This window comes from Trachypithecus francoisi, unplaced genomic scaffold (genome assembly GCF_009764315.1).
Source record: "Trachypithecus francoisi isolate TF-2019V2 unplaced genomic scaffold, Tfra_2.0 Lachesis_group4, whole genome shotgun sequence".
In the NCBI taxonomy this organism is placed as follows: domain Eukaryota; kingdom Metazoa; phylum Chordata; class Mammalia; order Primates; family Cercopithecidae; genus Trachypithecus; species Trachypithecus francoisi.
In genome coordinates this window covers 113,715,296-113,738,864 of record NW_022681469.1, presented here as the reverse complement: position 1 = coordinate 113,738,864, position 23,569 = coordinate 113,715,296, and the positions used below count along the sequence as shown (strand labels likewise).

General features: G+C 48.6%; 1 non-coding gene across 1 annotated transcript; it reads left to right on the top strand.

Annotated features, from left to right (window-relative positions):
* Positions 1 to 17,159: 17,159 nt before the first annotated feature.
* LOC117073944 lies at positions 17,160 to 17,266 on the top strand. The gene has a single exon (XR_004433472.1). It is a non-coding gene; the product is annotated as a U6 spliceosomal RNA (small nuclear RNA).
* The last annotated feature ends 6,303 nt before the right edge of the window (positions 17,267 to 23,569 follow it).

Below are 23,569 nucleotides of genomic sequence, written 5' to 3'. Positions count from 1 at the left end.
CACCACCTCCACCACTACCAACCATCGCCACCACCACCACCAACCACCACTACCAACCACCACCACCACCACTACCACCACCATTACCAACCACCACCACCTCCACCACTACCAACCATCGCCACCACCACCACCACCATTATCACCACCACCACCTTCACCACTACCAACCATCGCCACCACCACCACCACCACCACCATTATCACCACCACCACCTCCTCCACTACCAACCATCGCCACCACCACCACCAACCACCACCACCACCACTACCACCACCATTACCAACCACCACCACCAACTCCACCACTACCAATCATCACCACCACCACCACCACCAACCACCACCACCACCACCACCATTATCACCACCACCACCTCCATCACTACCAACCATCACCACCACCACCAACCACCACCACCACCATGAACAACCACCACCAGTACCAGCCACCACTACCGACCACTACCACCACCACCACCACTACCAACCACTACCACCACCACCACCACCAGTACCAACCACCACTACCAACAACCACCACCACCACCAACAACAACTATCACCACCACCACCATCACCACCACCAGTATCAACCACCACCACCACTACCACTAGCCACCACAACCACCACCTCCACCACCCACCACCACTAACACTACCACTGCTGCCACCACCACCACCACTACTAGCAACCACCACCGTCACCACCTCCACCACTACCAACCATCACCACTGACACCACCCACCACCACCACAATCACCACTACCAACCACTACCACTATCACCACTACTGCCACCACTATCACCACTACCAACCACTACCACCACCACCACCACTACCACCACCACTATCACCACTACCAACCACTACCACCACCACCACCACTATCACCACTACCAACCACTACCACCACCACCACCACACCACCACCACCACCAACCACTACCACCATCACTACCACTACCACCATCACCACTACCAAACACCACCACTACCACCACCACCATCACCAATACCAACCACCACCAGCACTACCATCACCACTACCAACAACCACCACCACCGCTGCCACCACCACTTCTGCCAACCACCACCACCACACCACCACCACCACTGCCAGATACTCTGATTTCTTTGGCCTTGGGTGGGGCATGGGCAGGGGGATTTAAGAAAATCTCACTAGATGATTTCACAAAGTAATGAGAGGCTGGTCTGGAAGTTAGGACAGCTGAATCTGCCTCCAGCTCTGTCCTGCCTTGTTGGGTGACATTGAGGACACCTGGTTTTCTTTCTGAGCCTCAGTTTCCCTATATTTTCTTGCCTGTAGGCAGAGCTCCATACACTATAATCTGTTCCACATTGTTAGGGACATTGGTGGTCAGTCACCCCTGGTTAGCAGAGATAGGCATTCAAGTCTGCAGAAAAGCCACCCAGGAGGCAAGGATTCCTTTCTTTCTTTCTCCGCCTTGGAGACGGCATTCCCCGCAGCTCTCTGGGATCCTCTTGTCTGTTCCTGGCTCCCACAGCTTACAGCTGTTTTCACACAAAGCCTAAGACCTCCTTAGGCTTCCGGTCCTTGCAAGAGCCTTTTCTGGTGCATTGGGAAGAGGGAGAGGAGGCAGAGGGTGTACAGATGGGATGCATGTGCTTTGGCCTATTTTCCCAGCTTTCTCTGGCTCTGGCTGCAGCCCAGGAGCCTAGGGAGCTTGTGATCCATTTGGTGCCACAAGCCACTTTTTTGGTCTGTGTCCCAGTTTCTCCAGCCTGTGGGTTTCAGCTGTTCTCCTGAGGCCTGTAAAACTGGAATTCAATGACCCCCCCCTCTGGGGGGTGGGTTTGGTTGCCATGGAGATGATTTACCTCTCAGCACCTTACATCTTCCCAGGATGGGGCAGAGATCTGTGTTCAGATGTGGTCTCTGCAGGGAAGGGAATCCAGCACAGCAACAATAGCATTAATAGCCACAGTGACCCAAACGGGTTAAATGCTTCCCCCAGGCCAGGCTCTCTGTTGCACCAGCCTTGAGCAGTCACTGCTGTGGACAGCTGTGGGGTATGATGCTTGAGCACATTCAGCAACCCAAGTGATGTTTTGTGTCTTTTTCTGTTTTCTGTTGCTATAACAGAAAGCACAGACTGGGCGATTTATAAAGAAAAGATATTTATTTAACTCATGGTTCTGGAGGCTGGGAATTCCAAGAGCATGACGCCAGTATCTGGTGAGGACCCTCCTGCTGCACCATGACGTGGTGAAAGGTGTCATATTGGGAGAGGGCAAGAGTGTGTCAGCTCAGGTTTCTCTTCCTCTCAGAAAGCCACCAGTTCCATCACAGGGGCCCATCACCCTGATGGTATTATCTAATCCTACTGAGACAGGGTCTTGCTCGACTGTCACCCAGGGTGGAGGGCAGTAGTATGATCTTGGCTCACTGCAATCTCCATCTCCCAGGTTCAAGTGATTTTCCTGCCTCAACCTCTCGCATAGCTGGGATTATAGGTGCTTGCCACCACACCCGGCTAATTTTTTTTATTTTTAGTAGAGGCAGGGTTTCACCTTGTTGGCCAGGCTGGTCTCGAACTCCTGACCTCATGTGATCCACCCACCTCGGCCTCCCAAAGTGCTAGGGTTATAGGCATAAGCCACCGTTCCCAGCCCCCAGCACATTTTGAGCCATTGCCACGCTTGCATTGGTTCACATTCCCCTTGGCAGGGTCACCTTGCTGAACCCAACACCAACAGGGTTGGAGAGTTGTAAGTACATGCTCAGTAACCCAACTGAGCCCAGCCACTTAGCAGTTGGGCAGACTGGGGTCTGCCGTCCTCAGTTCCTGCCTCCCTAAAATGGGAAAACATGCACAGCACCTGCTGGCTGTGAACATGAGTGCAGGTAAGGCCCAGAGAGTGACTGTGACCAGTCACCTGGGCCAGGTGTCACAGAAGGCAGTGCTGATGCTCTGTAAGTCCCAGGATTTCTGTTCTCAGCTTGAGTGGGGAGCCTTTCTTCTCCACGTTCTAAACAATTAGATATCAGTGTGGCCACCTAAAGCCCTGGTGGTCAACAAAGGCTGGTAATTGGGACATAGGCCAAGTCCTGACAGTAAGCATTTCTGAGGGGGACAAGAGGGATTTTCCTGGTTTGCTCGCCGAGAGTTGTTCCTTGCTTTTATACCCTGTCCATGATGACTCTAATGAATCCTGACTCTGGTTTATATATTGTTTTTCTTTGTTTGTTTTTTGTAGAAACATGATCTCGCTATGTTGCCCAGGCTGGTCTCAAACTCAGGGCCTCAAATGGTCCTCCTGCCTCAGCTTCCCAAAGTGCTGGGATTACAGACCACTGGTTTATATTTACCAATGACTGAGTTCTCTATTCTCTGCTCTTGTGCAGAAATTCCACATGCAGGTAACGTCCATTGCAACAATTTCAATCACCACAGTCGATCCTTACGCCCCACACATCGCAACCCCCATGAAGCTCACCTGTTCCTGATAGTTCCACAGGACCTTCTTCCTCTTTCAAGAGCACTGGGAGGAAGGTATTGATCCACATGGTGGTCATTCTACACATGTTTGCAGCTCAAAACCTATAGACACCATTGGATGCTTGCTGTGTATTGAGTCCTGGCTAGGTACTGGGGATCCAGCATTATCTGATGTGTCCCCAGTGGGGTGGGGGACACCTGGCTGTTGAGGGACTGGTCTGACCTGTATCACGTCATTGGCATGATCTGTATGTATTTCCTTTTTTTTTTTTTTTGAGATGGAGTCTGGCTGTTGCCCAGGCTGGAGTGCAATGGTGCAATCTCAGCTCACTACAACCTCCACCCCCCAGGTTCAAGCGATTCTCCTGCTTCAGCCTCCCAAGTAGCTAGGATTACAGGCATGCACCACCATGCCTGGCCAATTTTTATATTTTTAGTAGAGATGGGGTTTCACCATGTTGACCAGGCTGGTCTTGAACTCCTGACCTCAAGTGATCTGCCCGCCTTGGCCTCCCAAAGTGTTGGTATTACAGGCGTGAGCCACCATGCCTGGCCTCTGTATATATTTCTACCTCCCCTGCCAGTGGGCAGAGACCACATCGCACCCATCCTTCTCATATCCCTGGTAAATAGTTGACGTTCAGTGAGGGATGCAAGCTGGGGCTGAGTTGCAGTTTTCCTACAACATCACTGCTGCCTCCAGGGAAAGTTCTGGGTCCTTGGCAGCCTCCGCAGCATGCCCAGAAAACCTCCGTTTCATAACCAGAGGGGCCACCAGGAACCTCACGCCCTATGGGCCTCAGTCTTCCCTGGGCTGGAAAACCAGAAGTCTGCTTTTTTTTAAAAATTTTTTTTAAGTTCTGCTGACAGCCCGAGAAGCTTGTGATTTATACGATTAATATGAGAAGCAACATCATTATTCTGTTAATATATTATTCATTTCACCGGTGATCTATTCTCTCCACACCCAGCTCCATAAGTCAACTTTCCCTCCCTGCTATTTTAATAGAGCTGCATTTTAAATGGCGAGAACAGTACATTAAACATGTATAAGATGTAATCTCATTTGGAATGCGCTCTTCCAGCCGATCCACCTCATAAGCATAAAAACAACAATGCTGCCTGGTGTTATCGGGCCCCACACGGGTGGGCAGCTGAAAACAAAATCTGGCTCTAATTAAGGAATATGTTAAAACTTCTGATTTGCACCTTCTCTTTGCCGGTAAGAGGAAGCAGCTCCGTCCCCATGCCACTGAGTTTTCAGAGGCCCCATCCTTGAAGTGCCCCTGCTGTTTCCCATTCTTGCTAACCACACTCCTGATAAAGCACACGTGGGGAAAGAGCAAAGGTGGGGCTGCTCTCTGTACAGTGGCTCACACCTGCAATCCCAGTGCTTTGGGAGGCCGAGGCAGGAGGCTCACTTGAAGCCAGTAGTTCCAGACCAGCCTGGGCAACATGGCGAGACCCCATCTCTACAAAACATAAAAAATTGGCTGGGCATGGTGGTGGATGCCTGTAATGCCAGCTACTCAGGAGGCTGAGGCAGGAGGATTGCTTGAGCCCAGGAGTTGGAGGCTGCATTGAGCTATGATCATGCCACTGCCCTCCAACCTGGGCAGCAGAGTGAGACCCTGTCTTAAAAAAAAAAAAAAAAGCAACAGGTAATGGTTGAGATTAAATGATTGTCTCAGAGGAGGATGAGAGCTTATGTCAGTTTGGGTTGCCCAAGAAGTAGACTCTGAGACGAGGAGTCAGAGATACATAGTTTATTTGGAGGTGGCCTTCTCTGGGAAGAGGAGGGATGAAGTGAGCCTGGACATAGAAAGCAGCCAATAAAGAGCAAATTATCAAGGAAGTTACTGCTATGGGCAGCCGGAGCTCAAAGCTGCCAGGAAGCTCTGGGAGACAGTGTAGACACACACTTCAGAGTTATCTACTCCAGGGGTGAGGGAGCTGGGGTACTGATACTCCAACAGTCTAAGCCGGCATTGGTTGAGAACAAAAAACAAACAAACAAAAACATACATAAATTTGAGCCAGGATTTGTTAGAGTCATCATGGAGAGGACATAAAAGCAAGGAACAGTTCTTGGGGGAGCAAACCAGGAAAATCCCTCTTGTTCCCCTTGGAAACGCTTACTGTCAGGACTTGGCCTGTGTCCCAATTGCAGCTGATACTCCAACACCCCTTGAGGGCTTCTGGGCAGTTGTGTGTTCAAGCACAGGCAAGCAGGCACTGGGGGTCAGAGAAAGCCATCAGGCCACAAGGTACGCAAGCTGGCAGTTGGAAGCCCAGTAGCCTGCATGGAAGTGGTAAGGCCAAAGGGAATATGAATGTGACTCCGGCAGCATCTGCCATCCAGCTTCAAACATCTGAAGGAAGTACAAGTGCACGGCCACGAAGATGGACCCTCAGACACGAGCTGGGGGTGCATGTTCGGCCCTGTCTAGTCCTGTCTGTGGCTTGGTTACCACAAAACTCTTTTCCTCTGGGGACTAGTCCAGCACAACCGTTCAGGATGACACATCATTCTCTCGCCTCTGATTCCAACTCCCACTGCCTCCTTTGATCATTCATTCAGCTTGCCAGGAGGCTTCACTCCAGGAAAGGGGATCCCAAATAGTAGACATGAGTATTGGGTCCTTGGGAAAGGACAATGCTTGTGAACCACCTGGAGATGTTTCCCATCTTCCTCCCATGAGTCAGCTTCCAAGAGACGTGGTTTTCTCTGTGTCCTGACAGTTCCCAGTATTTGCGTCACATTCCGGGGACCAGCCAGGCTGTTTTGTGAAAGATGCCTCACTGCTCCCTTTCAGGCAGCAGCAGACTTAGGGCTGTCCCATCTTCCTTTCTCTTAATTCTCCTCTTCTCTGTCTGCTGCCCTCACTGGCATGAGCTCCCTGGGGCACGGGCTGTGCATAAGAAGGTTCTGGTTAGCACCATAAGACAGGGTGAGAAAAAATAAATGAATGAAAAAGAAGGTTCTGGTTTCAGTGCCCAGCCCAGGGGCCCATCATGGAGCATTAAATGAGCAATGGATGGTGCCCTTCCCCCAAGATGCAACCCCATGACTAGACCACACATTCTCAGTGGAGGTGACATTACCCCAAGGGGCCAAAATTGGTTCTTGGAGGAGATGCTGAAAAAGTCTTAGCTATTACTGGCCGGGTGTGGTGACTCACACCTGTAATCCCAGCACTTTAGACGGCCGAGGAGGGCAGATGACGTGAGGCTAAGAGTTCGAGACCAGCCTGGTCAACATGGCAAAACCCCATCTGTACTAAAAATAACAAAAATCAGCCGGGTGTGGTAGTACACATCTGTGATCCCAGCTACTTGGGAGGCTAAGGCAGGAAAATCACTTGGACCTGAGAGGCAGAGGTTGCAGTGAGCCAAGATTGCACCACTGCACTTCAGCCTGGGTGACAGAATAACACTCTGTCTCAAAAACAAAACAAAACAAAACAAAGCAAAACAAAACAAAAAAACAAACAAAAAACACAAACCATCACCAATAACAAAGTCTTAGCTATTACAATGATTTGTGGTCATGCGAAGTTTAACACTATCAAACTCAGTCTTATTCCTTAGTATTTAATCTTATGAGCAGTGGAGAGATTAGTTTAAAAATGTCCACAAATCCAGAGAAATACTGGATGAAATGGAAGATGGCATGACTGAAATCAGCTCATCTTTTTTTTTTTTTTTGAGGCAGAGTCTTGCTCTGTCACCCAGGCTGGAGTGCATTGGCACTATCTCGGCTCACAGCAAGCTCTGCCTCCTGGGTTCACGCCATTCTCCTGTCTCAGCCTCCCAAGTAGCTGGGACTACAGGCGTCCACCACCATGCCTGGCTAATTTTTTGTATTTTTAGTAGAGACAGGGTTTCACCGTGTTAGCCAGGATGGTCTCGATCTCCTGACCTCGTGATCTGCCCGCCTCGGCCTTCCAAAGTGCTGGGATTACAGGCTTGAGCCACGGCGCCTGGCTGAAATCAGTTCCTTTTAAGCCCACTTGTAGCTCCATGTGGCTCATACTCATGTGACTTTGAAGACCAGCTGGTGCTGGGGCCCAGACCTGTGGGATGGGTCTGTGGCAGAGGGAAGGAGTGGGGCTTGGGCCTCTGCAGAAAATTCTGATTCCAGGACCCCAGCATTGGAATGAATGGGTCCCTCAGGCCCAGGGGTGGCCTCCACAACTCCAAGGAAGAGGCACTGAGTTCTTGACAGATGTGGCTCTGGGTTTATTAATTCCTGCATCAAAGACCACAACCCCCAGCCACAAGGATGAGTAGGTCAGAATCCACTCCCTATCCAGCCATCTCCCATGGAGTGGCCCTTCATTCTCCTTGCTTGGGATGCTAGAGGACCGGTGTTAACTATGCTACCAGGAGAGCAGCATGTCATGTTCAGAGATATTGTCATATCTGGGCAATATGAATGTTTCATCCAACTTTTTGTTGCTTGCTAGCAAGCCAGCATGAAGGACCAGCTGCGTGGCTCTATCTTAAAGTGAGGACACAACTGCCCCCTGCCCTCAGTTTTCACGGCCCTCGTCCCTCTCCCAACTCCAGACCTCAGGAATTGCACGGCGGAGAGAAGGGGTTGGCCTGGGATCACTGAGGCAGCATTGCCTCCAGCAGCTGCCCCCATGCCGGATCTGTGAGGGCAGGTAGGTATCAGGGCTACCCCAAGATGACTCCACCACCTGTCCTGTGCTCAGTGAAAGAGAGGCCAATGAGGCTGTTTTGCAATCCCAAAATATTCTCAGTTCAGAGTCCAATTTTCCCTTCTGTGTGGACTTTGCAAGCCACCCTGTCTCCAGAAGGCTGTTTTCTATTGTACAAAATGGGACTGCTGAGGAAATGACACCTGCCTCCGAGGACTGTTTGAGGGTTGAATGAGGTGTGTGCAGCAGGTAACGGAGACAGGAGCCCAGAACATGGCCTGGCTTGAGTGTGATCAGTATAGATGTCAGGGTGATGTGCGCCGACAGTCCCTCATCTGTGGTTCCTGGTTTGCATGTCTGCAGACAGCAGCTAGAGTTTGGCAATGTAGGCAAGAAGGATGGGTCTCCCTGGGGTAGAGCCTCTCAACTTTCTTTCTTTCTTTTTCTTTTCTTTTTTTTGTTGCCCAGGCTGAAGTGCAATGGTATGATCTCAGCTCACTGCAACCTCCGCCTCCTGGGGTTCAAGCGATTCTCATGTCTCAGCCTTCCAAGTAGCTGGGATTACAGGCACACGCCACCATGCCCAACTAAATTTTTTGTATTTTTTTTTTTAGTAGAGATGGGTTTCGCCATGTTGGCCCCAGGCTGGTCTCGAACTCCTGACCTGAAGTAATCCACCTGCCTCAGCCTCCCAAAGTGCTGAGATTACAGGCATGAACCACTGCACCCAGCTGAGCCTCTTAATTTTCAAGGAAAGTCAGACTCTGGGCAGAAGGGAACCCCACAGGATGTGGTAACGAAGTTTGCATGGGCTAGCCTGGGAACCTGACTGTTTGCATGGGCTAGCGTGAGAACCTGACTGTCCACATGCTGTGAAACCAGCAACTCACTCAATCTGCAAGAAGACCTGGGGGTGGGATTGTTCTCTGCTGGGCTCAGGCCACATCAGGGGCTCTTGTCCAACCTCGCCTGTCCAGCCAATCGATGACAGTGAGCTGGGAGGAAGCTCATTTACTAGGAAGGGGTCTTCACCTCTTGCCTTCCTGGCCTCCATGTGGACCCACTCTGTGACCCTGACCAAGTCCCCAAATCTCCCTTGAGCGCTGGGATGAATAAAGCTGTGCTGGGTGGCCTCTCAGGTTGCAGCCTAGATTCAGAGGCTCCATGATCCCCCACTATCACCAAAAGGTAACACATCTGTGGGGCCCAGCTCTGGGCTCTGGTCTCCTGGGAAGTTTGGTCTTTTGGGTTCAGGAACTGACTCTAAAGACCAAACTTGGTTTGGCTCAGATTTGGCTGCTTGGCAGGGGAGATCCCTTGGCTCTTGTGGTCTGGGCTTGGCAGCCCTAAGCTGTTTCCCAAGCCATGTCATTACTCTAACTTCCTCCTTCCTTTTCCTCCCACCCCACCCCCATTCTACTCCCTCCCTGCCACCCACACACTCCGCTCTCTTAATGAGTCCCAGGGAGATGCTGCCTGCCTTACATCACCTTCCCCGTTGGCAGAAGAGAGGCCCTGAGAGCCCCTGGCATGCTTGGCTCTGCTAAGTGCAGCCCTGACTCAGGGTTTCCATGGCAATAGCACTTGCAGCAACAGCCTTGGCTTGTTGCCAAGGCAGACGACAACTATGACAGCCAGTCAGACTGCGTCCAGCTGTGCCTGCAGCCAGAGGGGACAGGGATGCTGAGTGGGGGTGGCTCTCCTGCCCCTCTCTCTAGAGCCCACCCAGGTTCTACCCTGGACTATCCTACTTGCCTGGACAACCTTAGCAGGGATGTTAGGATGCAGGAGGAGCCCGGGATGGGGACCCAGGACCTAGGAACAGGCCAGGCCATACCATTGTCTTGCTGTGCAAATTGGGCAGGACTGTGCCTTCTGTGGGCCTCTACTATACTAGAGGACTGGGCTAGACCATGGAGCTTCAGGGCCATCTGATTCTCCCAGGAGCAGGTTCTTGGTATTGGGGGATAGTTTCCTCTTGATTCAGGGGCCAGCACTGTCCCTGCCTGGAGCCTTTCCTCCCCTATCCTCCAAGGCTAAGTGTGGGGTCTACCCTTCTCTGTGGCCTGGAGGGGGCTTGGATCCAGGTGACTGGGCTAAGTGGTCTCTCTGTGAGATCACTGGCTCTAACCAGGGAGCTAACCCTCCTCGGAGAAGGCTCACCGTTGTTCTGACACAGCCCCATGTTCCTGTAGACTCTCATCAGAAGGGGTTGCACTGTGTTGCAAGGGTTGCCCTGGAACTCCCAATCTTGTGATCTCTTTGGGCTGTGCTGCTTTCAACAATTCCACAACTCTTAGTTTCAAATGTTACAGGAGAAAAAGTAAAGTAGAGATGGTTGGAAAAGGGAGCCTCCCAAAAGAGCCTCCTACACTCGTGCCATATCATGGCAGTCACTTAAACACACGTTTCTCAAGATCATCTCCTGCTGACATTCCACATAGGCCCTTTTGCAGATTTCAGCCCTGGGGAAGCTAAAGCATGAACTACTGCTATTTCACTTACAAATTGCCATGTAGCAAAACAACCTCCAAAGAGCTATATTATTATCTCTCATAGTCCTGTGGTTGGCTGGGCTCAGCAAGACAGTTCTTCTGGTCTCACTAAAGCTTTTTGTATGTTCTAGTTAGATAGTGGCTGGGCTGGTGTCATCCATACACAGCTTACTATAGTGCAAAGATCTCACTACTCCATGTGGTCTTCCTGGAGAGCACCTGGACTTTTTAGATGATGGCTCATAGCTGCCAAAAGTACAGAATCCAAGAAGGAAGATATGGAAACTCACAGTCCTCCTAGCTCTAAAAACTGGGCCCCAGTTGGCCCTCTTCTGCTACCTTCCAGACATAAAGCTGGTTCAATGTGGGAAAGAACTATTTCTGAATAAGGTCACACCCTGAGGTTCCAGGTGGACATGAATTTTGGGTGGGTGCTACCTCTGTCAGTCTGTTCACACACTGCTGTAAAGAAATATCTGAAAGGCAAAAAATAACAGATGCTGACAAGGTTGCAGAGAAAAGGGAACACTCATATACTGTTGGTGGAAGTGTAAATTAGTTCAACCATTGTGGAAAGCAGTATGGTGATTCCTCAAAAAGCTAAAAGCAGTACTACCATTCAACCTAGCAATCTCATTACTGGGTATACACCCAGAGAAATATAAATCATTGTACCATAAAGACACACACACATGAATGTTCATTGCAGAACCATTTGCAATAGCAAAGATATGGAATCAACCTAAATGTCCATCAGTGACAACCAGATAAAGAAAACGTGGTACATATACACCATGGAATACTATGCAGCCATAAAAAAGAGTGAGATCATGTCTTTTGTGAGAACATGGATGAAGCTGGAGGTTATAATGCTCAGCAAACTAATGCAGGAACAGAAGACCAAATACCGCATGTTCTCGTTTATAAGTGGGAGCTAAATGATGAGAACTCATGAACACAAAGAAAGGAACAATACACACTGGAGTCTACTTGAGGGTGGAAGGCAGGAGGAGGGAGAAGAACAGAGAAATAACTATTGGGTATGGGCTTAATACCTGGTTGATGAAATAATCTGTACAACAAACCCCTATGATACGAATTTACCTATGCAAGAAACCTTCACATGTGCCTCTGAACCTAAAATAAAAGTTAAAACAAAGGAAATGCTTGAGACTGGCTAATTCATAAAGAAAAGAGGTTTAATTGGATCATGGTTCTATAGGCTGTACAGGAAACACAGCAGCTTCTGCTTCTGGGGAGGCCTCAGGAAGCTTCTAATCATGGTGAAAGGTGAACGAGGATCAAAGTATCTTACATGATTGGAGCAGGAGGGAGAGAGTGAGTGGGGAGGTGCTACGCACTTCTTTTTTATTTGGAAAGGAGTCTCTCTCTGTCACCCAGGCTGGAGTGCAATGGCACAATCTCGGCTCACCACAACCTCTGCCTCCCGGGTTCAAGTGATTCTCCTGCCTCAGCCTCCTGAGTAGCTGGGATTACAGGCATGCACCATCATACCCGGCTAACTTTTGTATTTTTAGTAGAGATGGGGTTTTGCCAAGTTGGTCAGGCTGGTCTCAAACTCCTGATCTCGTGATCCACCTGCCTCGGCTTCCCAAAGTGTTGGGATTACAGGTGTGAACCACTGCGCCCAGCCAGCTACACACTTTTAGACAACCAGATCTCACTAGCACTTACTCGTTATGGTGAGGACAGCACCAAGAGAGAAATCTGCCCCCATAATCCAATCAACTCCTACTTCCAGCATTGGGGATTACAACTGAATATGAGATCTGGTGGGGGCATGGATCCAAACCATATCACTATCCAACCCACCGCAGGAGGTAACAACCCTAGGCTCATGGAGATGCTGGAGACTAGAATCCAATTGCGCAAAGAGCATGCTTAGTATGGGACTGGGCACAGAAGGGGTGCTCAATACATGGTCATTACTGTTATATAAAAAACAGAAATGCAATAAACACTGCCCCGGCACCTTCCCAACAAACACACCTCCAGCGGAAACCAGGAATCAGAGCTGAGTAAACGTGGAAACGTACCTTTGCAGACTCCACAAAGCCAAACTCCAATTTGTGTTTCTTTTTTTTTTTTTTCCTTTGAGACAGAGTTTCACTCTTTTTTTTTTTTTTGCCCAGACTAGAGTGCAATGCAGTGATCTCAGCTCACTGCAACCTCCACTTCCTGGGTTCAAGTGATTCCCGTGCCTCAGCTTCCTGAGTAGCTGAGATTACAGACATGTGCCATCACAACTGGCTAATTTTGTATTTTTAGTAGAGATGAGTTTTCACCATGTTGGCCAGGCTGGTCTCTAACTCCTGACCTCAGGTGATCTGCCCGCCTCAGCCTCCCAAAGTGCTGAGATTACAGGTGTGAGCCACTGTTCCCGGCTCAAGTCGTGATTTGATTTAGATCCTTGCATTTCAGGTTTAAGGAATTTATATTTACAGAGTTGCGTGATCATCTTCAGCATTCATCAAGCACATGTCATCTGGCAGAAACCATGCAAAGTATCTTCCATGAGTGATCTAATTTAATTCTTACAAGAAAGGTACAATTATTATCCCTATAAAAACGGAGAAGAGGGAAATGAGGCCCAGAGATGTGAGTGCCCACCCCAGGTTACACAGTGGCAAGAGGGGTGCTGGGGCTTGAGTCCTCTTTAAGTTCAGAGCCCCTGACCTCAACCAGAATGAAAAGAGCCTTCTCTCTCCTGCTTTTCCTGGCAGAAGCATTTGTCTTCAGAAAGGATAAAGACTTGGTCTATGCTGGGTGCAGTGGCTCACACCTGTTATCCCAGCACTTTGGGAGGCTGAGATGGGAGGATTGCTGGACCCCAGGAGTTCGAGACCAGCCTGGGCAACATAGAGAGACTCCATTTCTTTTCTATTTTTTTTTGAGATGGAGTCTCCCTCTGTCACCCAGGCTGGAGTGCAGTGGTGCAATCTCAGCTCACTGAAACCTCCGTCTCTCAGGTTCAAGCAATTCTCATGCCTCAGCCTCACAGGTAACCTGGGACTACACGCACCACCACACCTGGCTAATTTTTGTATCTTTAGTAGAGATAGGGCTTTGCCATGTTGCCCAGGCTGGTCTCGAACTCCTGAGCTCAAGTGATCCACCCACCTCGGCCTTCCAAAGTGCTGGGATTACAGTTGTGAACCACCACGCCCTGCCAGGAGACACTCTAGTTCTACAAAAAAAATTAAAAAAAAAATTATCCAGGTGTAGTGGTGTGCACCTGTGGTCCCAGCTACTCCAGAGGCTGAGGTGGGAGGATCACTTGAGTCCAGAAGTAGGAGGGCGCAGTGAGCTATCATAGCACTGCTGCACTCCAGCCTGCGGGACAGAGCAAGATCTTGTCTCCAAAAAAGTTAAAAATAATTTTTTAAAAAGACTTCACGGACAAGAAGCTGCTCTGTCTGTCCATTTGGTCACATCCAGTCCTCAGGGCCCTCGACTCAGGCCCAGCATCCCTTACTCTGCTCCCTTCGTCCGCAAATGTGCAGTGACAGCATCTATACTCCTGAAACCCTCCATCGGCCTCTGACACAGTGAAACATGAAGAACATCCTTGAGCTCCTTGGCCTCCTGCGTGGCATCAGCCCCGTGCCTCCCAAGGGCCCCGTTATCTAAATTTAATCTCATGTGACAGGTGCCCAGAGCTGTTTCTGCCTGGTGGTTTATGGAGACAAAGTAGGCCCCCTTCCAGACCAAGAGTAGTCTGCCCGAGCACCAAGATACCTGGGAGAGCTGGTTCCAGGTTTGCCAGACACCCAGGGTGACACCCACTGGGCCATTTTGCCCATCCTGGGGACAGCAAAGTCCCTGGGCTACTTCAGAATGGCATTATTAATTAATTTTTTTTTTTTTTAAGACAGAGTCTCGCTCTGTTGCCCAGGCTGTAGTGCAGTGGCCAGATGTCAGCTCACTGCAAGCTCTGCCTCCTGGGTTTACACCATTCTCCTGCCTCAGCCTCCTGAGTGGCTGGGACTACAGGCATGCACCACCATACACCGCTAGTTTTTTGTATTTTTTTTAGTAGAGACGGGGTTTCACCATGTTAGCTAGGATGGTCTCGATCTCCTGACCTCGTGATCCGCCTGCCTTGGCCTCCCAAAGTGCTGGGATTACAGGCATAAGCTACCACACCCGGCCATTAATTAATTAATTAATTTTTAAGTGCAAATACTTTTATGTTCAGCCCCTGTAAAGCTATCAGATATTTGAAAAAAGTGTATATTTTTGTTGTTGTTTTGTTTTTGAGACAGCGCCTTGCTCTGTTGCCCAGCCTGGAGTGCAGGGGCATGATCACAGCTCACTGCAGCCTGAAAAGTCCTGGGCTTAAGTGATCCTCTGGCCTCAGCCTCCTGAGTAGCTGGGACTACAGGTGCATGCCACCATGCCTTATTGCTTTTTAATTTTTTTTTTTTTTTGTAGGTACAGGGTCTCACTATGTTGCTCAGGCTGGTCTTGAACTCCTGGTCTCAAGCAATTCTCCCACCTCAGCATCTCAAAGTTCTGGGATTATAGAGTGAATCACTGCACCCAGCTATGAAGTTTTTTTGTTGTTGTTGTTTGTTTTTGAGATAGAGTTTCGCTCTGTTGTCCAGGCTGGAGGGCAGTGGCATGATCTCGGCTCACTGCAACCTCCACCTCCCGGGTCCAATCAACTCTCCTGCCTCAGCCTCCTGAGTAGCTGGGACTATGGGTGTGGGCCACCATGCCCAGTTAATATTTTAGTATTTTTTAGTAGCGCCAGGGTTTCACCATGTAGGCCAGTCTGATCTTGAACTCCTGACCTCTAGTGATCCGCCTGCCTTGACCTCCCAAAATGCTGGGATTACAGGCATGAGCCACCAAGCCCAGCTGAAAGTTTTTAAACGTGAACCAAAGAGTCTAGTTTGAAGAACTTAGCTAGGAACGAGTGAGTTCTTACCCACATAGTGGAGTTCTCCAAACGAGTAACAGGAAGTGTAAAATGAAAGGCAGGTCGCTTAGAGATTTGAAATTCTTCGGTGGCCCAGTCCTGGCTGTGCTGTTTATTGAAGAAGTTTGCAGTCATTTTCAGAATTCATTCCAGAAGCTGACTTCTTAATTTGGGCATCCGTAAACTAGTCATGGCAAAAGACATGCAAAGAAAAACACCCTCACGCCAAAAAGGATGAAGAGCCAGGGATCCAACCAGTAGGAGAGCTTGGGAACCCTGTTTGCTCTGGACCGAGGCCCGGCCACTTCTGGGGACCATCCCAGCCATCTGCCACCATGCCCACCTCCAACTCCTTCCTGCAGACCTGCCGTGACCCTAGCACTTGAAAAAGCCCTACTTATTCTTTTTTGTTGTGGGAGAATAAACATTATGAAATTTACCATTTTAACCATTTTGAATGTACACTTGGCCAGGTGTGGAGACTCATGCCTGTAACCCCAGCACTTTGGGAGGCCGAGGTGGGAGGATCGCTTGAGGTCAGGAGTTTGAGACCAGCCTGGGCAACATGGTGAGATCCCATCTCTATTAAAAATACAAAAATTAGCCAGGTGTGCTGGTGCTTGCCCATAGTCTCAGCTACTGGGGAGGGTGAGGTACAAGAATTGCTGGAACCCAGAAGGCGAAGGTTGCAGTGAGCTAAGATTACATCACTGCACTCCAGCCTGGGAGACTGACTGAGATCTGTCTAAAAAAAAAAAGAAAAAAAAAGTTAGCCAGGCGTGGTGGTGCATCCCAGCTACTCAGGAGGCTGAAGCAGGAGGATTGCTTGGGCCTGGAAATAGAGGCTGTGGTGAGCTGAAATTGCACCACTGCACTCCAGTGTGGGTGACAGGGTGAGACTCTATTTCAAAATTAAAATAAAATAAAATAAAATAGTTTATTAGTGTTAAGTACATTCACATTGGCCAGGTGCAGTGGCTCACGTTTGTTAACCCCAGCACTTCAGGAGGCAAAGGCGGGTGGATCACCTGAGGTCAGGAGTTCAAGACCAGCCTGGCCAACATAGTGAAACCCTATCTCTACTAAAAATAAAAAATAAAAAAATTAGCTGAGTATAGTGGCGAGGGCCTGTAATCCCAGCTACTTGGGAGGCTGAGGCAGGAGAATTGCTTGAACTGGGGAGGTGGAGGTTGCAGTGAGCCAAGATGGCACCACCACAGTCCAGCCTGGGTGACAGCACAAGACTCCATCTAAAAAAAAAAAAAGAAGTATATTCACATTGTTGTGTAAGGGATTTCCAGAACATTTTTTATCTTGCAAAACTGAAACTCTATCCATTAAATACTAACTCCCCCATTTCCCTCCTCCAGCCTCTGGTAACCCCCATTCTACTTTCTGTCTCTATGAATTAGCTTGCTCTAGGTGCCTCATTTAAGTGGAATCATGCAATATTTGTCTTTTTATGACTGGTTTATTTCACTGAGCATAATGTTCTTATGTTTTATTATGGTGTGCCATGTGATAGAATTTCCATTTTTTATGGCTGAATAATATTCCATGGCACGGTGCTTGATTCCGTAGCACATATACCAAAATTGGAAAGATACAGAGAAGATTAGCATGGCCCCTGCGTAAGGATGACACGCAAATTTGTGAAGCATTCCATATTTTTTTTACAATAGCAAAGACTTGGAATCAACCCAAATTCCCATCAATGATAGACTGGATAAAGAAAATGTGGCACATATACACTATGGAACACTATGCAGCCATAAAAAAGGATGAGTTCATGTCCTTTGCAGGGACATGGATGAAGCTGGAAACCATCATTTTTAGCAAACTAACATAGGAACAGAAAACCAAACACCATATTCTCACTCATAAGTGGGAGTTGAACAATAAGAACCCATGGACACAGGGAGGGGAATATCACACAATGGGGCCTGTCGGGCTAGGGGGCTGGGGAGGGATAGCATTAGGAGAAATACCTAATGTAGATGACGGGTTGATGGGTGCAGCAAATCACCATGGCATGTGTATACCTATGTAACAAACTTGCACATTCTGCACATAAATCCCAGAACTTAAAGTATGATAAAAAAAAATATTTCATGGCATGAATGTATCACACTGTGTTTATCCATTTATCTGTTGATGGACACCTGGGTTGCTTCTATCCTTTGGTTATTGTAAATAATGCTGCTATAAAATTGGTTATGGATTAGCTGGGCATGGTGGCGCATGCCTGTAGTAGCAGATACTCAGGAGACTGAGGCAGGAGAATCGCTTGAACCCGGGAGGTTGCAGTGAGTGGAGATTGTGCCACTGCCCTCCAGCCTGGGTGACAGAGTAAGACTCCATCTTAAAAACAACAACAACAGCCGGTCGCGGTGGCTCACGCCTGTAATCCCAGCACTTTGGGAGGCCGAGACGGGCGGATCACAAGGTCAGGAGATCGAGACCATCCTGGGTAACCCGGTGAAACCCCGTCTCTACTAAAAAATATAAAAAACTAGCTGGGCGAGGTGGCGGGCGCTTGTAGTCCCAGCTACTCGGGAGGCTGAGGCAGGAGAATGGCGTAAACCCGGGAGGCGGAGCTTGCAGTGAGCTGAGATCCGGCCACTGCACTCCAGCCTGGGCGACAGAGCGAGACTCCGTCTCAAAAACAACAACAACAACAACAACAACAACAACAAATTGGTTATGGAAATATCTCCTTGGGCCCCTGCTTTTGCTTCTTTGGGGTATAGAGGCAGAAGTGCAATTGCTGGATCTGTTTTTAAGTTTTTGAGGAACCTTGTTCATTTCTTGTGTGCCCTGCTGTTTATGAATCTGCAGAGGAGTGAGGTGCATGCAGAGAAAAGTCTAATGTTTCTTCCTGAAGGCACTGTCAGCGTGACATGGGGGTTGTGGCAGTGGGTGAGGACTATTGCCCCTCTCTCTTTTCTCAGGAATTGCTGATGAAAGCCGCCACTTGGTTCTCATCAAATTTTCAAGAGAAAGAAAAAAGGGGTTTTGATGGAAGGCAAGATGACTCCAGGGCTCCTCTGGAGAAATTTTGTGATTTGAGGAGGGAGGGAGCTGGAAGGGGTTGCCTTTACTCTGTTCTGCACAGTTCAGGTCCTGGAGCTTGATCACAAATGCTGGTTTTGCAGTTATCAGGATCCACCAGACAGGAAAAAAGTTTCCCATGTTTAAAAGCATGGACTAGCAGGGGCAAGAGCCCAGTTTGGTGCACAGCAAACAAATGCTGGTGACTGTACTGCATTTCATGACGCACAGGCCACATCTCTGTAAATGCATCAGCTAAAACTCTCTGGAACTGAAATAACTGCTCTCCTATATATAGACCCCCAGGGGGAAAATGTCTACTATAATCCAGTTGTTAAATGGAAAAGAAGAAAAAGCCCTGGTGGCGTTTCTGCTGCAGAAAATTATCAGCAACTTGCTCACAGTTTTGGAGAAAATCTTCCAACTGATACAACATGTACCAGTCTTCCAACCGATACAACATTCCAGTCTTCCAATTGATACAACAATCTTCCAATTGATACAACAAGCCAATTGATACAACCATCTTCCAACTGATACAACATTCCAACTGATACAACAATCTTTCAATTGATATAACAATCTTCCAATTGATACAACAAGCCAATTGATACAACCATCTTCCAACTGATACAACAATCTTTCAATTGATATAACAATCTTCCAGTTGATACAAGCCAATTGATACAACCATCTTCCAACTGATACAACATTCCAACTGATACAACAATCTTTCAATTGATACAACAATCTTCCGATTGATACAATAATCTTCCAATTGATGCAACAATCTTCCAATTGATACAATAAGCCAATTGATACAACCATCTTCCAACTGATACAACATTCCAACTGATACAACAATCTTTCAATTGATACAATAATCTTCCAATTGATACAACAATCTTTCAAGTGATACAACAAGCCAATGGATACAACCATCTTCCAACTGATACAACATTCCAATCTTCCAATTGATACAACATGTCAAAATTTCAGGGAAGACATCAAGAGCGGTTTGCATTTGGTAGGAAGTAGAGTTAGCAAAAGCTGAAAAGGCCTTTGACACAACCAGCATTGAAAAGGCTGTTTGGGGCCAGGCACGGTGGCTCACGCTTGTAATCCCAGCACTTTGGGAGGCCGAGGTGGGCAGATCACCTGAGGTCAGGAGTTCGAGACCAGCCTGGGCAACATGGCGAAACCCCATCTCTAGTAAAAAATACAAAAACTAGCCAGGCATCGTGGCATGCACCTGTAATCCCAGCTACTCAGGAAGTTGAGGTAGGGAGAATTGCTTGAACTCGGGAGACGGAGGTTGCAGTGAGCCAAGATTGCACCACTGCACTCCAGCCTGGGCAACAGAGCAAGACTCCATGTCAAAAAAAAAAGAAAACAAAACAAAACAAAACAAAACACAAAAAAGAAAAGGCTGTTTGGGGTTTAGAGTTAGGGATGATTTTTTAAATCAGTGGGAAGCATGGGAAACTATCAGAAATTGTTTTTATTTTACTTATTTATTTTTTTAGAGACAGGGTCTTTCTCTGTCACCCAGGCTGAAGTGCAGTGGCACGAACACAGCTCACTGTAGCCTCCAATCCTTGTGCTCAAGCAATCCTCCCACCTCAGCCTCTCCAGTAGCTGGGACCACAGGTCCACTCCACCATGCCTGGCCAATTTTAAAATTTTTTGTAGGGCTGGGTGCGGTGGCCCACACCTGTAATCCCAGAACTTTGGGACGCCAAGGCAGGAAGATCACTTGAGGTTAGGTGTTCAAGACCAGTCTGGGTAACATGGCAAAACCCTTTCTCTACTAAAAATACAAAAAAAAAAAAAAAAAAAAAAACCACACATTAAAAAATTTAGCTGGGGATGGTGGCGCATGCCTGTAATCTCAGCTACTCAAGAGGCTGAGGCAGGAGAATTGCTTGAACCTGGGAGGTGGAGGTTGCAGTGAGCCAAGCCTCGGTGACAGAACGAGTCTCTATCTCAAAAAAATTAAAAAAAAAAATTAAAAAATTAATAAATAATAAATAACAATAATAAAATAAAATAACTTTTTGTAGAGACAAGGTCTCACTATGTTGCCCAGGGTGGTCTTGAACTCTTGCCCAGGGAGGTCCTCAAGTGACCCTCCCACGGGAGCCTCCCAAAATGCTGAGATTATAGGTGTGAGACACAGTACCTGGCCTAGAGAATGCTTTTACATCACAGAAGATGCTTTTCAATCACTTCTTGCCTTGCAATCAATCTGATCTCTCTCTTCTGATCCCTCTCTCAGGCTGTTGGGAGCTCCCATTCCTGGGTCCTTGCCAGTCTCTGGAGGACCTGCCTCCTGTTTTCAGGGCTGTGTCTTTCCTGGGTAGATGGACCTCAGGGCCTCTGAGGATGTCCCAGGAGGAATTCTCACCAAGAAGTTCAGGTCAGCAAAAGAAAAACGTCAGAGTGGCGGAATTAAGTCCCCATGCCCCATGTCCAACAGAATCAGCTGTAGGAAGGAATTCTAAACATGTCCCTGCCCGAGCTGTTCCTTCCCATCCAAATGATGTCTGCATGGGGCAGTGTGGAGGCAGCAACATCAGGACCCCTGACGCAGGCTGCAGGCTCTCCGGGCACTCCCGGTCTGGCACTGGATGTTGGCTGGAGCTGTGGGCACAGCAGCCCTGGGATTCCTGCCCAAGGCTCACTTTGCCCATCATTGGAGGCTTGAGGGAGTTTGTGAACCAGCTCAGAGGAGCCGAGTCATAAATCCAGCCTTGCACGGGGTACAACGGAATTACTTCCTTTCCGGAAGAACTCACTGCTATCATCCAGGAAGGCTTCCTGGTGGAGAGAAAGGTTGACTGTGGAAAGACCCCAGAATTCTGGTGTTTTTTCCATGTTATTTTGCCTTCTCAGTCACTCTAAAGAAAGAACTCACACTTGCCACCGCTTAATAACCACCTCTCGTGGATCTGGCCATCTCTGTGCAGCATCTCATCTCTTTTTGGTTGTTTATGGAGTCTTGCTCTGTCGCCCAGGCTGGAGAGCAGTGGCGTGATCTCGGCTCACTGCAACCTCCGCCTCCCGGTTCAAGAGATTCTCCTGCCTCAGCCTCCTGAGTAGCTGGGATTTCAGGTGTGCACCACCACACCTGGCTAATTTTTGTATTTTTAGTAGAGATGGGGTTTCACCATGTTGGCCAGGCTGGTCTCAAACTCCTGACCTCATGATCTGCCTGCCTTGGCCTCCCAAAGTGCTGGGATTACAGGCATGAGCCACCGCGCCCAGCCTGCATCTCATCTCCTATGGGCTGAATAGTGTCTCTCTAAAATTCATGCATTGAAATTCTACACCCCAGTACTTGAGAATGTGGCTGTGCTTGGAGACAGGGTATTTATTTATTTAATTTATTTTTTGAGAGGGAGTCTCACTCTGTCACCCAGGCTGGAGTGCAGTGGCATGATGTCGACTCACTGTGACATCTGCCCTATTATGTTCAAGTGATTTTCGTGCCTCAACCTCCTGAGTAGCTGGGATTGCAGGTATGTGCCACTGCGCCAGGCCAATTTTTGTATTTCTAGTAGAGACGGGGTTTCACCATGTAGGCCAGGCTGGTCTTGAACTCCTGACCTCAAGCGATCCGCCCACCTTGGCCTCCCAAAATGTTGGGATTACAGGCATGAGCCACCATGCCCAGGAGACAGGATCTTCAAAGGTAGTAACTGAGTTGACACGAGGTTGTTAGGGTGGGCCTTAAGCCAACATGGCTGCTGTCCTTCTAAGAAGAGGAAATTTGGACAAAGTCTCATACAGAGGGAAGACCATACAGGAAGAGGATGCCCTCTACAAGCCAAGGAGACAGGCTTCAGAAGGAATCCACTGGATGGGGCATGGTGGCTCATGCCTGTAATCCCAGCATTTTGGGAGGCTGAGGCAGGCAGATCATGAGGTCAGAAGTTCAAGACCAGCCTGACCAACATGGTGAAACCCCATCTCTACTAAAAATACAAAAATTAGCCGGGCGTGGTGGTGGGCGCCTGTAATCCCAGCTGCTTGTGAGGCTGAGGCAGGAGAATTGCTCAAATCCAGGAGGCGGAGTTTGCAGTGAGCCTGCATCGCGCCATTGCACTCCAGCCTAGATGACAGAGCAAGACTCCATCTCAGAAAAATAAACAAACAAATAAACAAAAATACAAAAATTAGCCAGGCACGGTGTTGGGCACCTATAATCCCAGCTGCTTGGGAGGCTGAGGCAGGAGAATCACTTGAATCCGGGAGGCAGAGGTTGCAGTGAGCCGAGACTGTGCCATTGCACTCCAGCCTGGGCAACCAAGCGAGACTCTGTCAAAAAAAAAAAAAAAGAAGGAAACCACTTTCCCAACACCTTGATCTTGGCCTTCTAGCCTCTAGAATGGTGAGAAAAAATACATTCCTGCTGTTTAAGCCTCTCCATGTGGTACTGTGTGATGGCAGCCTCTGTGAACAAAGGCACCATTTAATTCTCATGACAGGGTTACCTGAGATTGTGTGAGGCTGGAGAGGCTGCTGCTGGGTTGCTGGGGATCTCTCTCCACCTTGACCTCTCTCCACCTTGACCTATGTCTGACGTGTTGTTTCTTCTGCAGCTCTTCCTGGAAGCACTGGCTGTGTCCTTGGGGCCATTTGGGCTGGATCAATGTCTTTCCTCCCAATTCATCAGCCCCAGACAGCAAGAATGATAGCAGGGCAGCCAGCCAGGGTCTGAGCCAACAGCCTTGCTCAGGGCACTAAGCCAGAGAGTCCCTAGAGAGGGCTGGACTATTCTTGGTGATTGGCGGCCTGGCTCAAAGGCTAGAGGCCAGTGCCAGAATAGCCAGTGACACATGTCACAGCCACCATGTGGGTTTGCACTGCAGGCAGTGATACCATTATATCACTGGACCGGGCTCTCTGCTGAGGAAGGCCA